A 16,213-nucleotide genomic window follows, 5' to 3' on the forward strand; every position below is an offset into this window, starting at 1 on the left:
ATAGATATATAATATATATATATAATAGATATATAATATATATATATAATAGATATAATAGATATCTGGGATATATCCAAAATAAATCAACATTCCATTATATATATGCATATATATATATGTTTATGAGATTATGTGTTTATAATTCAGTTTATATAAGCCATATGCTATATTAAAGTACATATTGCTATTCCTAATATTAATAAGCAGATTCTCCCCCAAAAGGAGCATCCTCTCAGAAGTCAATTTCTGAGAATTGAAGGCTTCAATACCACTGACAAGAGTTTAGGTGGGCTATAACTAGCATGAAATGTTAGTAAAAGATGTAATATGAACAAAGTTTAGAAAAAGGAGAGGGATTAGACCACGTAAAATATATATATATATATTTATATACATATATATAAGTATTATACATGTGTACATTTATATATGGGCTTCCCTGATGGCTCAGACAGTAAAGAATCAGCCTACAATGCAGGAGACCTGGGTTTAATCTCTGGGTCCAGAAGATTCTTCTGGAGAAGGGAATGGTTACCCACTTTAGTATTCTTGTCTGGAGAATTCCATGGACAGAAGAGCTTGGTGGGCTACAGTCCTAGAGGCTGCAAAGTGACTTGACTGACGGACTAACACACACACACACACACACAAACATATTTATATACATATATTTGCTGTTTAGTTGTTAAGTCATGTCCAACACTTTTGCAACCCCATGGACTATAGTCCACAAGGCTCCTCTGTCCATGGGATTTCCCAGGCAGGAATACAGAATGGGTTGCCATTCCTCCACCTGGGGATCTTTCATCAGGAGTTGAACCCACAATAGAAATGATGTTAGACAAAAAACAAATTTCAGCCATTTTTTTTTATTTGACTTTAAAATGGGTCATAAAGCAGTGGAGAAAACTCACATCAACAACGCATTTGGCCCACAAATTGCTAATGAACACACAGTGCAATGGTAATTCAAGAAGTTTTGCAAAGGAGGTGAGAGCCTTGAAGATGAGGAGCACAGTGGTCAGTCATTGAAAGTCGACAACGACCAATTGAGAGCAATCATCAAAGCTGATCCTCTTCCAACTACGTGAGTAGTTGCTGAAGAACTCAGTGTGAACCATTCTACCACATTCAGCATTTGAAGCAAATTGAAAAAGCTTGATAAGCGGGTGCCTCATGAACTGACTGAAAATTTTTTAAAAAAGCATCCTTTTGAAAAGTTGTCTTCTCTTATTCTACACAAAAACAACAGACCATTTCTAAATTGGAATGTGACCTGCAATGAAAAGTGGAGTTTAAACAACTGGTAATGACCAGCTCAGTGGCTGGACCGAGAAGCTCTAAAGCACTTCCGAAAGCCAAAGTGGAACCAAAAAAAAGGTCATGGTCACTGTTTGGTTGTCTGCTGCCCATCTGATCCACTACTGCTTTTTGAATCCTGGTGCAACCATTATAGCTGATAAGTATGTTCAGCAAATTGATGAGATGCACAGAAAACTGCAATGCATGCAGCCAGCAGGTCAACACAAAGGGCCCAATTCTTCTCCACGACAACACCTGACCGCATGTGGCACAACCAAGGCTTCAAAAGTTGAATGAATTAGGCTACAGCAAGTTTTGCCTCAGTTGCCATAATTCACCTAAACTTTAGCCAACCGACTACCACTTCTTCAAGAATCTCCACAACTTTCTGCAGGGAAAAACCTTCCACAATGAGCAGGAGGCCAAAAATGCTTTCCAAGAGTTTGTCAGGTCCTGAAGCACAGATTTTTATACTACAGGAATAAACATTTCTCATTGGAAAAAGTGTTGAGATTGTAATGGTTCCTGTTTTGACTAATAAAGATGTTTGAACCTAGTTATAATGACTTAAATTTCACTGTCCAAAATTGCAGTGACTTTTGTACCAACCTAATATAAATATACAACTCACTCTCCCATTAAACAGTACTATCTATACAATGGTGGTTTGATTCATGATAGAAAAAGATTATTAGTTAAAAAAAAACCTAAAGTCATAAGCAATATTTTAATGCTGTAAAATGATACAGTAGCTAAAACAATTAAAATTTTGTAAGCTTTGAACAACATAATTTGTAAACTATTCTAATAGATCCGTAAGTTACACTGTTTTGCTCCCCAAAAGCCATTAGTAATATACGTCTTTCTTACATTTTTAAAAATCAAAACTATGTATGTAAGGTGTACAGCATGATATATATATATATATATATATATATATATATATATATATATATAGCTACGTATACACACAATGAAATGATTACGACAGTCAGGCAAACTATGTAACCATCTCTTCACAGTTATCTTCCCCCGCCCCCAACAGATCAGGATGTGCTAAATCCCTTCAGCTCCCCAAGACAGGCAAGACGGAACCCAGTTCCTTGAGCAGCACCTGGAAAGGCTGAGGTGCTAGATGTCTGACTCCAATACCGTTTTCCTCAGTAAGAACCCGGGAGTTGGAGTTTACGGCCCACTTGCTCTCCACAAAGCTGTGGACAGGAGCTGTGCAAACGCCTGCACTGGAGCTCAGACCGCACTAATATTTTGTTCTCTCCCACCCCTGGCCAACAAAAGACCTTGGGGCCCCTTCAGTTCTCAGATACAGGTGGGTTAGCTGGAGATTAGGTTCCAGCTCTGCAGTAAGGGTGGGGTTTGAGGCACAAAATTCCGGGCCGCCATTTCAAACTCCCCGGAAATTAAGTGATTGTCTGTCTCGGACTCTCAGACACGAGCCGCTTAGAAGTCAAACCCTCGAGAAACAGCTGGAAAGCTGGAACACTGGACATGCAGGATACCGCCTTTAAGGGAGAAGCTGGGAGCTGGATTTTAGTGCCAGAGTGAGGCAAGAAGAGGCACCTCAGGAGGGCCTGGAAAGCCTCTCAGAACTTTCCCATATTCTCTGGAGATGCAGAAGGACTAGCAAATGCCAGGCTCTCACAGTTCCCAGGCACATGAATTTGTAGCCAGACCCTCAGACAGCAGCCAGAAAAGCCAGGCACTTAAGTTAAATCTAATTCCTTCCCTCTCCAAGTTGACGACTTTTTTTTTTTTTATAGGCAGTGGGGGCGGGCCGAGCGAGGAACCACCAAATGCCTACCTGCTGCACCGGCTTCCTTAGGCAGCGGCTCCCACTTGCTTCCGCGGAACAAACATTACCAGCCGTGGGGCCCGCCGAAAGAGGAGCACCGGAAGTGCCTACCTGCCTCACTTGCTTCCTCCGTCAGCACCTCCCAGAGGCTACCTCGGAAGAAATGTTGCCACAGAACGGCTGTGGGCGGCGAAGGTACTGAGTTTACTCAGTTCTCAACAGCCGGAACATAGCCAGGCTCCCAGACGACGCTGTCCGTAGAGAAGGTAAGCAAGTTAGAAACCAGACCTTCTGACAGCAGTCCGAGGCTTCAGAAGCGTATGGAGTTAGCTGGGCGGTGTAGGCCTTTCCAGGGAGGAGCCGAGAGCTGGGCCTCACTCGTTGCTCTCAGTGGCATTGGCCGTGGGCACCAGCCCTCAGAAGTGCTCTTGTGCAGGTTTAAAACGGCCTCTGTTCTGTGTGGTCTTAAGGGGTCAGTGAATGTCCAGGCCTCTCAGCCCCCAGAAACAGGTACGTGAGGAAGTCAGTCCCTCAGGTGGCAACAATGGAAACTGATGCGTTGAATGTGTAGTCCAAACTCTTCACTCCTCGCGGAAAAACGAACTGGGGCTTCTGTTAGATGGTGCAGCTCTGTGCCAGGATCCGGGTTTATGACTGGAGTGTGTCTCCGCTTTTCCTACCTGTTTAAATGTGGATATTTCCTCAGTTGGTAGGCGTTTCAGAGACTCTCAAAGAGTTTCTGAGGTTTTCACAGAAGGAATTGATTCATGTATAGCTGTTTATTCCATGCATCCGATTTTGGGGAGAGGTAGATGTAGGAACCTACTGCCTTCTTTGTGGATGTGCCTCCCAGATTCTTTTCAAAGACACAAAATTTGCCTAAAATTATTGCTTTTAGGTTTCAAAGAAAGTTTCACTAAATTACAAAATATTAATATCAACTCCACATAGAGAAATGCTTCTTGATTATAACACTAGTAATTCAATAATCAACATGTACTTGAACATATATAGATAATATGTTCTGAAACAAAACAAATATAAATCTGGAACAAACATAAATTTATTAATAGTGAATGAGTAAAGTGCTTAGTCACCATTATCAATTATGATTGATTAGTAGCATGACTTGTGAAGTTTAATGATACTAAATAAGAACCTGAAGGAAAATTTATATTCCTAAATAATATGATATAGGAATTTTATAATATAGGAAATATTAAACATTATTGAGCATATTCCTAAACGTGCTGGAAAAATTATCATCAATGCGAAGGAATAATAGGGAAAAAAAGTAGATGAAAAATTAAAAAAAAAGATGATCAAAGATTAAACTACTCACAGAGATGATCAACAAAATGAAAAGCTATTAAAAGCAATAGATTTGATAAAAAAATATAAATGAATAATTCATTGATTTATAAGTAAATAAAAAAGCATTGTAGGAAATCACAAAAGGTACTTCACAAGCTTGTGCTATTATAAAATTTGAAATCTTGTAATTCATATTATTAAAAGAAAAGTTTAAAATGCAGTTAAGGAACTGTAAAAATTATCCACATATATGAAAAAGTCAAAACAATCTTTAGACAAACACAATAAGATCTTTAAAAAAATAAAGTCATAAAATGTTCACAGTAAATTAAAGTTAAAAATAAAAATTGAACTATCATATGATACAGCAACCCTGCTTTTGGATATTATCTGAAGGATATGAAATCTGTTTCTCAAAGAAATATCTGGACTCCCATGCTCATTTCAGCATTATTGACAATATCTGACATATGGAAGCAACATAAGTGTTCATTGACGGATGAATGAGGAAAGAAATGTGGTATACACACACACACACACACACAATGAAATATTATTCAGCAATAAAAAATAAGGAAAGCTTGCCATTTGCAACAACGTGGATGAATTTGGAAGGCATTATGCCAAGTGAAACAAATTAGACAGAGAAAGACAAATACTGTATGACCTCACTTCTTTGTGAAATCTAGAAAGTTGAACTCATAGAATCAGAGAGCAGAAAGATGGTTATTGGTGGAGGGCTGGTGAGGATGGAGACTTGTTGGTTATAGGATACAAGCTTTCATTTATAAGATGACTAAGCTCTGGGGATCTAATGTACATAGTGACTGTGGATAATAATGTGGCGTTGTATACTTGAAATTTGCTACAAGACTAAATCTTAAGAGTTCTCATCATGCACAAAAAAGATAAGTTTGTGAGCTGAGGATGTATTACCTTGATTGTGGTAATCATTTTACAATGTTTGTGTATATCACATCGTAATGTTGTACACCTTAAATATATACAACTTTATTTGTTAATTATACCTCAATAAAGCTGTGGAAAAAACCCTGCAGGTGATTCTGGAGTGTTTTTCTCAAACACTAAAGTTTGAGAACCACTGCCAGAGAGATTTTAATTAACATTTGTTTAAAATTATACTTTTCACTTTTTGAATTTTTTAATTATTTCATGATTTATAAATAAAAATGCATACTATTTAAGAACAAAACTAAAAATATGTATTTAAATCAAAGAAATAGAAATCAATATGTAAGATGACTTTTGCATATGCAACTAAGCAAAATATATACATACAGTAGCAGAAATAAATGATGTTGGTACCTGTACTTTGAGCATTATTTTATACACTTGAGCAGAAACTTAAGTTGTAATAAACATTATGAAAATCAATTTAGCAAAATATATTAAGGATTATATGAAAACTTAGTAAGATCTGTGCCACATTCTATTGAATGCACACATACATACACAAACTCTTAATAATGATTTGTCTGCAAAGGAATTTAACAAGACATTCCTTATGATAATAACAAAATAGAAACAGTCTGGTATCCCCAAGTGGGAGACTAGTTAAATAAAAATAAATTATGGTGAATAAATATTATAGTGGACATTTGTGAGGGACCAGTTGTCATTCGTTATTTCTTCTTTCCCTTCTAATTGAAGCCAGATTTTCCCCATTTTATAGCATCTATATAGTTTTGTGATGTAGGACCTCATTAGCCTGATTTAAAAATATATCTAACTAGATAGAAATTAATGAGGTGAGAGTCCTTAAACCAGACATAAACCAGTCAGTTCCCATCATTCTCCCTGGATATAGTGATTGATTCAGGGTAAATGTATCAAGTATTACGTTCAGCTGCATGTAACTGATAACCCAAATAATAGTGATATAACTAAATATCAATTTATTTGTATCATACCCGGCACTGGTTCAGTGACTCTGTAATCCATTACAGTAGCTAAGTTCCTTTTTCTTTTCTTAACCATCCTTAGTAGACTGTGTGTATCATACATGTCTTTTCATAGCCCCAAATTGGCAGCTCCATATCTAGCAACATGCCTACCTTCCATTCAGGATGAAGGGAAAAGATAGAAGGCAAAATGTGCATTCCAGTGAGGTTTTCATTCTTTAAGAACTTCCTTTCCTAGGTCATATGTATGGGAAGTCCTGGAAATGCTTTTAGATTTTTGAGGTACTTTTAATAAACAGGAGAAGGCAAGGTGAGGTAAGCAATTAGTGGTTTCTGACAAAGCGTCAAAGATCATTTTATCCTGACAGAATGATATCCTTAACTTTTCACCTGGCTCATGAAGAAAGATTTGCTCTAAGTATTTAAAGATACTTTAAATATTATTTTTGTATGAATCAAATAATGTTTGATTAGAATCCATCATCAGTGCTCACTCATATTCTTAATTAACTATTTTTACCAATAGAGAATATGATAATAAGTTGAATATTCTGTAAAAATAATGTGTATTCTTGTAAAGATAAGCTTCACAAAATTCTCTTAAATAGCAACTCGTGCAAATTATTTTTCATTCCATAAAAGTTTGCCATTAAAATAGGTATACAGTTTATTGTAGGAAGTTAAATATGCCTTGAGAATATCCTCTCTTTTGGGTTGATATGTAGTGATGGAAAGGGTAAGGAATTTGTAACAGGAGATTTAAATTTGAGTCCATCCCCATGTTTACTAAATACAGGCTCCTAAGTGGCTATCTGAAAATCGTTTCTTCATCTATAAAATGGAAGTAATTATGAGTATAATCAGAGGACTCTTGTGGGGATTAAAGAGAAAATATTGGAAAACCATTTAAAAAACCATCTGGTTCTACAAACATGTTTTAAAATATTCTTATTTTTATTCTTGTTTAGTTTTCCTGTTTGTTCACTTATAAAGTACAATGTTGATTTATTCAGTCCAATTAATGTGATATCATCTAACCTCAGTTTTATTCGGAGCTGTACCATAATGAACTTTTTCTTTCGCTTATACTTTAGAAACACTCTGGTGCCATTTCCTGGACAGAAACAAGAGGAAAACTAGCCCTAGGCATGGGTCTAACAGGCTGGGCTTTCACCAAGCATATGGACAGGCAGTGCTTCAGTGGAGAGATCAAAGCACAGTGGATGGCCTTTCTCTGGATGACTTCCCTAGATGCTTAGGGTTCTTGAAACAGCTGTTTCAATCCATTCACAGCAGGTCTCCCACTCTCCTCTCTTCAAATTTTGGATTCTTTGCAATATCCCCACTGGAGTTTTTTTTTTTTTTTACAATTGGTCTATAGATTAGGAATGACAATTAGCACAATTAGTTTACAGACTTAGAGAAAAAATAAATTAGTCTGGAACTGAAAGAAAACATGCTATGCATTAGTAAAACATATGATATAAATTAAGTTAGAAGATGATAAATGATGGAACTAGAAGGGACCTTTTAGACTGTGTAGCCATTGTCCTCATTTTACAGATGAGGAATGTGATGATTATTTTAGGATGCTCATGGTCACCATCTCTAAAATTGCTAAATATTTGGGGCAGGAGGGAAGCAAAGTGAATTTTGCAGACTCATTTTGTACATAGCTATATTTTAAATCTATCTAAGCATAAAGCAGAATCTTATATATTTATTCACAAACACCTGTCATTTAAATCTTTATCATCCATAAGAGAATACTCTCAAATTTATATTTTCAAAATATGTGTTTTTTTTTTCCTTTTACAAAAGTTTGACACAAATACAGTTTTATTAGTATTTTAATGCAGACTCTTGGTTGAGCTCTGGCCAAATCTTATTTTTAATTGAAAATCTGTTATATTGAAGTGAAAAGCACTCTATTAAAATACTCATTATTCATCTATTCATCATTCGTTCATTCATGTAATCATCCAGTGAATATATACAAAATATCTATTACTATTCATGTATTAGACAGAAGATACAGCAGCAGAGGAATGGTTCTTGAACTCTGAAGCAAGAAAGTATGGTTGTTAAGAAAATCACCTCTTGAACTGCCTTGTTTAAGTCTGAATTTTTTCTTCATTACCATCTAGCTAACTTTCTACTTTACCTCTGTGACCCTTAGTTTCCTTATCTGTAAAATGTTCATAGTAACCGTATCCACTTTATAAGGGTTTATGATGATTAAATAAATAACCCATGCATAGTTTTAGCATACGTGCTGTGCTGAGTCACTTCAGTCGTGGCCAACTCTGCGACCGTATGGACTGTAGCCCGCCAGGCTTCTCAGTCCATGGGATTCTCCAGGCAAGAATATTGGAGTGGGTTGCCATGCCCTCCTCCAGGGTATCTTTCCAACCGGGGGATTGAACCCCTGTCTCTTAAGTCTCCTGCATTGACAGGCAGGTTCTTCACCACTAGTGCCACCTGGGAAGCCGCGTAGTTTTAGTATGTAAAGTGAAGTCGCTCAGTCGTGTCCGACTCTTTGTGACCCCATGGACTGTAGCCTACCAGGATCCTCAGTCTATGGGATTTTCCAAGCAAGAATACTGGAGTGGGTTGCCATTTCCTTCTCCAGGGAATCTTCCCGACCCAGGGGTCAAACCCAGGTATCCTGCATTGCAGGCAGAGGCTTTACCCTCTAACCCACCAGGGAAGCACCCACCCCCACCCCGCCCCAGCAATTTCTAATCACTGAATACATAATTGTTATACATGGCATTGGAGAACTCCTTATCTATTGAGAAATGTACAAAATTACACCATTACTGACAATATGAGAAAACAAGTTCTGAGAAAGATGTGAACTTTTATATGCCCCTGAAAAATGTGTCCCTGTTCCTATGTCACTATGAAGATATGATATTAAATCTGTGGTTTGCAAGATATGGCCAGTGTTTTCTAAGTTAATGCTTGAGTAATTTGTTACAGATTTTTTTTTTCATAGTTACTTCATGGTAGTTAGGAGAAGCATAATATACAGAGTGAATATCCCAAGTAGAGGAATGCATCTGGATTTTAGAATGACTCCTTGGCACCATTATAGAAAGATGGCTTGCCTTATCCTGAAGGCAGGTATTATGAAGTTATACTGTTATATACTGCAGGTGAGAAATTATGGTGAAATAGCGTAAGAAATAAGACATAGTTAAGGAACATTTAGAAGATGGAATTGGCTAGACCTAGTTGCTGATTGCATGTGAAAAGTGAAGGGGAGGCAGGAGTTATGTAAAAATCTTCAAGTTAGTCACCTTTAGAAAAAATGGCTATAAAATGAAGATATTTACTGTAATAAGAAATGAGAAAGAAAATTGGGTTTGATGAAATGATGAGGCCCTGAGTCTCACTAGAGCCTCTCTACTTATCCTGTAGAATCCATATTTTCTTAATGATGAAACTTTGAAGTAACTTTTGTTAATTGAATAATTAACTGTAAATTCATTGGTGTGTTGTGAGGGGGAAAATGATCATCAGAATTCATTTATGGAACATCTTGTTTCAGGAATATCATCCTATTTGATTAGAAAATATGCTTTTTTTATCCAGATTAGAGTGAAAGCTAGAATGTTAGGGGAGAAGGAACTGACCTTCGTAGTGACTCTGCCAAGAATTTCAAAGATTCTTGGTTGTGAGAAATAGAGAATAGAAAAACAAGAGGGAGAGAAAAGGAAGGGCCAAATTAGAAAGAAGATGCAAGAAGGTTGTTTAGTGCATGGTATGAATCCCTCCATGGGAGCATGACTATATTCTATACAAGTCCATAGAATATCAGATATCCTGACTTTGGTGGGTTACTTCTTTTATTGGCTATTAAATGGCCAAAATTAATTCTAGTATGTAATATACCAACCTAATGTAGGTTCTTTGTAAGAAATCTTTTTCTTTCTCTTTTCACCTATTTTAATATTTTCCCCTTTGCTTTTTAATAATTTCAGTATGTTGAAATATAAATGTAGATTGCAGTTTATTTAATCTGCCAAAGATTCCTTGGAATTTTTTTTAAAATATGGATATGATGTCTTTTGTTCAATTTGGGAAACTCTTAGCCATTATCTTTTAAATACTTACTCTACCTAAATTTCTTTTGCTTATTTCTAGGGTTCTATTAGGCGTTTGATCTTATGGTGTATTCTTTTCTTACCATCTCTTTCAAAATGTCTATCTTTTTTATATCTCTGTGCTTATTCTGGATAGATTCTTCTGATCTTCTAGTTTATTATTTTTCTATTTGACTAGGACACTTTTTTTATCCATTTAGTTCATCTTTATGGTATTTTTTATTTCTGTGAGTTTTTTTTTTGGTTTATAAAACTTGTATGTCATTTTTAAGATTTCTTGCTTGTTTCTATGTGAAACTTTTAAACATGCATACTCTTTCTTAAACAGTCTGTTGGGATGGTAAACTGCTATGGGTCCTTAAAATTCTTTCCAGTTATTCCCCCAAAATGAAATCTTTGAATATTCTTTATTTGGGCCTTTTCTTAGGGTTGTGTTTGCAATGGCAACCATGAGGGGTGAGGGAACATCTCTCTCTGGATAAAAATGAGGCATTGTTTTGTTTGCTATAAAAGTGGTGAATCTAGCAAGTTTTCCATTAATACAGCCTACTTTGTATACAGATATCCACCAGGGGCACTGTGCCACTCTCACGAAACTTGTGAGATGTGGTAAAGCAGTATAAACATTGTGTTGAGTACATTCAAACGACTGCTTCGTCACTAAATAATAAAGTGGTTTGTATCATATCTGGCGGCTAGAGTCAGCTTCTACTATCTTTTGTTTGGTTGCTAAGTCTTATTCAAGCCTTTTGCGACCCCACGGACTGTGGCCTGCCAGGCTCCTCTGTCCATGGAATTACCCAGGCAAGAATATTGGAGTGGGTTGCCATTTCGTTCTCCAGGGGATCTTCCCATATCCAGGGATCGAACCCGTGTCTCCTGCATTGTGAACATTCTTTACCGCTGGGTCACCAGGGAAGTCCCCTTCTACTATCTACTGTATGGTAAGAGGGCAGCTTTTTGTCTGCGTATGTTCAACACCTGATGAAACAAATAGGAAACATAATACACATCTGAATAATACCCAGGTGAAACAAGGTGCCTGGTAAACATGTATTTTATGCTGTCATTGAACAAGAGAGCCTGATAGAGAGATGCTGTCTTAAGGCAAATATATGACAAAGTTATCAAATATAATTTATAATATTTAAAGTAATTTTATTTTAGTTTATAACAATTATTTTCTCAAAACTCTGGAACTGCTTTGCAAAATTTAAATCTTCTGAAGTGAGTATTACTGATTTTTTTCCTATTTTGCCTGAAAATTGTTTGCCTTAGAACTTGTATAAGATAGCGTTAACTGCAATGAAATGACTATGAATATTTATCTCCACAGGTTATATTAATATATTTTTCTACCTCATAGAAAATAAATGAGAACTGTACTTATATGTGTCTACTTTCAAGAAAAGATGGTTTATTTGGAAGTAAAATAAGTTGAATCTGATTGCCTATTGGGGTATGATAAAATAACATCATTTTAAAGATCCCAGTGCATAATATTTTAATATAGTTTATTCAAAAGTTCACAATTCCATAGTACATGGGTCATGACAATGAATATAAGTTAAATGAAAAATCTAAACAAAGTCACACTTGTAATTTATACAATTTTGAGGTAATTTTAATATCAATTTTTATAATAATTTAAATCTAAGGGTAAACTTCATCAAGGATATAGAACTTGGAAGATAATTTTTAAGTCAGTTTATGATCACTGCTCTTTATAGAAACTGATCAACTTTAATTTTCCTATAAATTTTCATTATAAATTCCTTTGTTTCAAGCATAGAGCTTAGGAAACAATTATTAAATATTAATTTTGAAAGAAAATAGTTATATCTTCATAGATAGTCCAGAACAAGCAGCTTCACGTTATATCTTGATGCTATGTAGGTGCATATGCCTATAAAATGACTGTATCAATCTGATTTGCACAGAATTTTTTTTTTATAATCCTTTGATATACATGCTTTACAAGGTCTAGAAGCCTCAAAGCTTTGGTTTAAATGGTGCCAGACATAAAGCAGAAAGCACTGATTTTGATCTAAATTCCATAAAATCAAAAGTTTGCCTGGCCACAAATCCAACATTTTACTGTCTAACTGTGATTGCAGTGAGAACTAAAGTATTGCTTTTATTCCTTTATCCAACATTTTGAAGGACATTTCAGGACTTGATTTATGGCTTTGAGGAATTGAGACTAGGTGTTAACCCGCAAAGAAGAACTTAAACAACCAATTGCATATTTTCCTTCAAAGACATACTCTTGGTACCTGATGTACTTGTTGAACTCCTTGATAAAATGGTTATGTCTAGATTATGTGGCCAATGGAGAATCTTCCCAGTCTAAATTTTCACTGATGCGGCTTTAGCAGAATTATTATATGATCTATCATTCACGTTTCCCACAAATCTTATGTTATCTAAAGCATGGACTGAAGTTATAATCCATGTAACTCCCAAATTATAATCAGACATTCAAGAGGCCCATGTTTGAGATGGAAATAATGTATAGGTAGACATACCTAGGGCTTCCCTTGTGGCTAAGACGATAAAGCGCCTGCCTACAATGCGGGAAACCTTCCTGGGTTGGGAGGATCCCCTGGAGAAGTAAATGGCAACCCACTCCAGTACTGTTGCCTGGAAAATCCCATGGACAGAGGATCTTGGTGGGCTACAGTCCATGGGGTTGCAAAGAGTCGTACACGACTGAGTGATTTCACTTTCTTTCACTTTCAGATGTACCAAGTCTTTCTTATAAGAGGACAAATTATTTTGGAAATGTGGGATGGAGAATAGGATTTCCTTGTATAAACCAGGCAGCTCAGAAATAACCCAATCTTGCAGTTGAAAGAGGAATAGTAAGCCTATATTTTGATCTACTAAACTCACATTCTTCCCTGGTGGCCTAGACGATTAAGCATTTGCCCGCAATGCGGGAGATCTGGGTTCGATCCCTGGGTTGGAAAGATCCGCTGGAGAAGGAAATGGCAGCCCACTCTAGTACTCTTGCCTGGAAAATCCCATGAACAGAGGAATGCATGGGGTTGCAGAGAGTCAGACACGACTGAGTGACTTCACTTTCACTTTAAACTCGAATGCTAACATATGTTAATAGTCGAAAAATAGTTTTGTAAGTATCTCTTTTTGAAAAAACCTATATAAGACCCTTGCTAGTCTGACAAGAAAATTGGAAGATCATTGACATGTCTTTCCTATTTTTTCATCCTTTTTTTCTGTCTTCAGTCAGCTAAGGTTGACTCTTCTCCCCAACATATATATATATATATATGGAGAAGGGGATGACAGAGGATGAAATGGTTGGATGGCATCACCAACTCTATGGTCATGAGTTTGGGCAGGCTCCAGGAGTTGGTGATGGACAGGGAGGCCTGGCGCGCTGAAGTCCATGGGGTCATAAAGAGTCGGACACGACTGAGCAACTGAACTAAACTGATGTTTATATATATATATATATATATGTATATACACACACACACACACACACACTATATATGTATATAATTATATATATATATATATATAATACACATATAATATATGTGTATAATTAAGTGCTTGTGTCTGATTTTTTGAATAGCAGTTTTTCAAATTTCCCCACAAGTACAGTGAGTATAGGAAAGTCTCTCATTTTCCTCTATTTCGCAACAAAATATTTGCATCAAGTTGCTTGCAATGTGAATTAATGCTATGTATTCAATACAAAAAGCAGTGTGACATTCATTTTTAAATTTCATGCTCTGTGTCATTTCACCTCCCTCCTTATTAAATTACATTTGGTTACACTTTAACCACACAAGATGATACAGAAATGTTTTATCTGAACAAGGGGCAAGTAAGTGGAAAGGTGAAGAAGTGTAATGCAAAAAGATTAAATTTTGTTTACAACTATCCAGTAAAAGTGAAGTCACTTGGTCATGTCTGACTCTCTGTGACTCCATGGACTCCTCCATCCATGGGTTTTCCAGGCAAGAGTACTAGAGTGGGTTGCCATTTCCTTCTCCAGGGGATCTTTTCAACCCAGGGATCAAACCCAGATCTCCCACATTACGGGCACTTTACTGTCTAAGCTACCAGGGAAGAATGTGTCAGTTTTCATTCCAATCCCAAAGAAAGCCAATGCCAAAGAATGCTCAAACTACCACAAATTGCACTCATCTCACACACTAGTAGAGTAATGCTCAAAATTCTCCAAGCCAGGCTTCAGCAATACGTGAACCGTGAACTTCCAGAAGTTTTAGAAAAGAAAGAGGAAGAAGAGATCAAATTGCCAACATCCGCTGGATCATCGAAAAAGCAAGAGAGTTCCAGAAAAATATCTATTTCTGCTGTACTGACTATGCCAAAGCCTTTGACTGTGTAGATCATAATAAACTGTGGAAAATTCTGAAAGAGATGGGAATACCAGATCACCTGACCTGCTTCTTGAGAAACCTGTATACAGGTCAGGAAGCAACAGTTGGAACAACAGACTGGTTCTAAATAGGAAAAGGAGTACATCAAGTCTGTATATTGTCACCCTGCTTATTTAACTTACATGCAGAGTACTTCATGAGAAACACTGGGCTGGAGGAAGCACAAGCTGGAATCAAGATTGCTGGGAGAAATATCAATAAGCTCAGATATGCAGATGACACCACCCTTATGGCAGAAAGTGAAGAAGAACTAAAAACCTCTTGATGAAAGTGAAAAAGGAGAGTGAAAAAGTTGGCTTAAAGCTCAACATTCAGAAAACTAAGATCATGACATCACTTTATGGCAAATAGATAGGGAAACCGTGGAAATAGTGGCTGACTATTTTTCTGGGCTCCAAAATCACTGCAAATGGTGATTGCAGCCATGGATTTAAAAGATGCTTACTCCTTGGAAGGAAGGTTATGACCAACCTAGACAGCATATCAAAAAGCAGAGACATTACTTTGTTAACAAAGGTCTGTCTAGTCAAGGCTATGGTTTTTCCAGTGGTCATGTATGGATGTGAGAGTTGGACTGTGAAGAAAGCTGAGTGCTGAAAAATTGCTGCTTTTGAACTGTGGTGTTGGAGAAGACTCTTGAGAGTCCCTTGAACTGCAAGGAGATCCAGCCAGTCCATCCTAAAGGAGATCAGTCCTGTGCGTTCATTGGTAGCACTGATGTTGAAGCTGAAACTCCAATACTTTTGCCACCTGATGCAAAGAGCTGACTCATTGGAAAAGACCCTGATGCTGGGAAAGATTGAGGGCACGAGGAGAAGGGGACGACAGAGGATGAGATGGTTGGATGGCATCACCAACTCAATGGACATGGGTTTGGATGGACTCTGGGAGTTGGTGATGGACAGGGAGGTCTGGTGTGCTGAGGTTCATTGGGTCGCAAAGAGTCAGACATGACTGAGTGACTGAACTGAACTGATTTAGTACAAATGTTTCTGTATATATATGTATATAAAAATGTTTATATATATATATATATAAATAGTTACATATATGTATATATAATTTATATTTATAGGTCCATACCAAAATACACTTAAGGATAATTAGAATGTACTTTGAAATTCTGTGTTTATGTGTGTGTGTAATTATTGCTGTAATCATATTATTTATGAGATTTATACATTAGAAGTTTAGCTATGTTACATTGTCAACACTTTGTACAATGCAAGATGTACCAAATGTGAAAATAGACTAGTAACGTATATTAAATCCTTACATAGCATTGATTCAATAAGTCATTACTCAGTGCCT

The 16,213-nt window shown here is 36.6% G+C and overlaps 1 long non-coding RNA gene across 1 annotated transcript in view; it reads left to right on the forward strand.

Annotated features, from left to right (window-relative positions):
- Positions 1 to 3,252: 3,252 nt before the first annotated feature.
- Positions 3,253 to 16,213, forward strand: part of LOC133047949 (uncharacterized) — a 315,323-nt gene continuing 302,362 nt past the window's right edge. Inside the window, exon 1 of the long non-coding RNA XR_009690919.1 lies at positions 3,253 to 3,381. This is a non-coding gene — a long non-coding RNA (uncharacterized LOC133047949). The remainder of the gene's footprint in view (positions 3,382 to 16,213) is intronic.

Source organism: Dama dama, chromosome 28 (genome assembly GCF_033118175.1).
Source record: "Dama dama isolate Ldn47 chromosome 28, ASM3311817v1, whole genome shotgun sequence".
In the NCBI taxonomy this organism is placed as follows: domain Eukaryota; kingdom Metazoa; phylum Chordata; class Mammalia; order Artiodactyla; family Cervidae; genus Dama; species Dama dama.